Raw genomic sequence first — 2,585 nt, 5'->3', positions numbered from 1 at the left:
ACATTTCTGGGTTTATGATCATCTGGTCCAACTTCACCTCCATAAACACAAGAATAACCCTCCTCTAGAGCAGGACCATGATCCAAGGAATGTTGTAGCATGGCTACAAGAGGGAGGTCCTGGGCCAGGTAGGCAACAGCTTCCCCAGAGTCATTGCTAGAGAGAGGCACCTTGAGAAGTAAAAGGACATCCTTCTGAACCAAGTTACGCTCTTGGCAGTCCTTCCTTGTATTCTCTTTGGTCAGGGTGGGGTTGGAGTGTGGTGGGACAGAGATGACACAGACCCAGCTGCTGCTCACCAGGACCTACTATTTGGTCATGAGTAATGTGGCAGAAGGAAGCAACTAGTGAGTGCAAGTGGGCTCATTGCGACTGCCTGGGGGTCAGGATGCTTCACAGGGGAGTTGGCATTTGGGATGTGTCGAATGATGGTGGAGATTTCTGAGTGAGAGCAAAGGAGTAGTTGTGAGTCTCTATTGTAATTCTCGGACAAAAATACTTTCTCGCTCCCAGGGTGCAGCTCACTTCCTGCCGCCCTCAACCTGACAAGCTGTGGGGCCCCCCAGTCTTCCCCGGCCACCTCCCCCAGACGTGGCACAGGGCCTTCCCTCACCATGGCAGCAGCAAGACCCAGCACGCGGGACTTCCTGCTGGGCGCCAAAGCTGATGGCGAGACCATTCCAAAAAGCCTGCAGTGCAGTTTCCAGGAGCAGGGGATGGCAGAATCAGTGCTCGCCTGGCAGGATCATGGCTACTGAGCAACCTACACAAACAAAAACAGCAGCTTTGCCAATTAGAGAATTTGTCCACATGGATTGGTGCTGCTGGACTTTTAAAGTTACTACAGTGATGCACAGGGCAAAGAAGAAATTGAGAGTCTTTTGAACGAAGTAGAAGAAAGAATGAAAGAATTGAATCAGGACAGTACTGGGCGAGTGAAGCGATTACCACCCATAGGTGGAGGAGCACCATTGACGGATATTGGCCTACTGCTGATGGATGCCTGGTTGAGTTTGGCATAGATGAAGTGGTGTATGATGAAGACTCGCCTTATCAGAATATTAAAATTCTACACTTGAAGCAGTTTGGAAAGATTCTTATCCTTAGTGGGGATGTTAATTTGGCGGAGACTGATCTGGCGTATACCCGAGTTATCATGGACATTGGCAAAGAAGATTACACTGGCAAAGATGTGCTGATTCTTGGAGGTGGAGATGGGGGTATATTATGTGAAATAGTCAAACTGAAACCAAAGATGGTCACTATGGTAGAGATTGACAAAATGGTGATTGATGGATGTGAGAAATATATGCAAAAAACATATGGTGATGTCCGACAACCTTAAAGGAGACTGCTATCATGTTCTAATAGAAGACTGTATTCCAGTACTGAAGAAGTACGCCAAAGAAGGGAGAGAGTTTGATTATATGATTAATGATTTGACAGCTGTTCCAATCTCCACATCTCCAGAAGAAGATTCCACATGGGAGTTTCTCAGATTGATTCTTGACCTCTCAATGAAAGTATTGAAACAGGATAGGAAATATTTTACACAGGGGAACTGTGTCAATTTGATGGAAGCCCTGTCACTCTATGAAGAACAGCTTGGGCACCTCTATTGTCCTGTGGAATTCTCAAAGGAGATTGTCTGTGTCCCTTCATACTTGGAATTGTGGGTAGTTTACACTGTTTGGAAGAAAGATAAACCTTGAAGATGAATATCCCCTAATCATGTGTGCAGCAAACAGCTTTCCTGACCTCCAAATGCTGTACATGACATCAAAATGAGGTGGTCAATTGATTGCGAACTCCTTAAAGTTTTCTCTTCTTTTAATTTTTATTCTTAATTTAAAAAAGCAAATGGAAAATGTATATTTTGATGAGCTAGGGTGTTATTTTTTGAAAGTCAGCTGAAGGGCAATTAGTACAGCAAAGACTGCAAAGTGCACTGATGCCCTAGAATGTGATTTTTGTTACTTTTTAGTTCTGTGTGGTTTTTTTTTTTTTTTTTTTTTATTTTGATTTTGGTAGACCTAAATTTGGATGTTTGGAGGAATGAACATCATTATTATGTTCTGGAGGGAAGTTCTTGATGGTGATTTCTTTCCCCAAAAATGAATTTAGATATTAAAATTTGGTGCTTATAAGAGAGTTAAAAATGAATAGCAATGCTTCAATTAAAATCACAAAGGAGAAAAAAAATTTTCCTCTCCCCAAGTGAGAAGATAAGTAGAAAGATAAGGTTGAACAGTAGTTTTTATTTCTTTCAGATATTCCTCACTCTAAAAGATATACATGTCTGTAACTCTTCCCCGTTAGTTCAGAACCAAACCTCATTTATCAATGAACAATATGGATAGGGACCAACAGAGGAACTAATAGCCTCAGAGACAGAAGGGGCAGGAGGTCTGGACTTCAGGAGTTGCCAAGCAGCATTGGAAGGAAGGATACCACAGAGAGAATTAAAAGTGACTCATCATTTGACAAATCCTTATTAATAATAGTAGTAATTTACTACAATCACTGAGATGAAGATAACAGGTGTCTGCCCCAGGAAGCTCATGTGTGAGGTGGTTGTGCTCTGA

The 2,585-nt window shown here is 42.6% G+C and overlaps 1 pseudogene across 1 annotated transcript; it reads left to right on the top strand.

Annotated features, from left to right (window-relative positions):
* The first annotated feature begins 576 nt into the window (after window positions 1–576).
* On the top strand, window positions 577–2,190 carry LOC306670776 (spermine synthase-like; annotated as a pseudogene). The gene has a single exon. The product of its transcript is annotated as a spermine synthase-like (transcript).
* The last annotated feature ends 395 nt before the right edge of the window (window positions 2,191–2,585 follow it).

This window comes from Sciurus vulgaris (genome assembly GCF_902686455.1).
Source record: "Sciurus vulgaris genome assembly, chromosome: 10".
Taxonomy (NCBI): Eukaryota; Metazoa; Chordata; class Mammalia; order Rodentia; family Sciuridae; genus Sciurus; species Sciurus vulgaris.
Note: the sequence above shows the minus strand (reverse complement) of the source record. Positions and strands in the feature narration are given on the sequence as shown.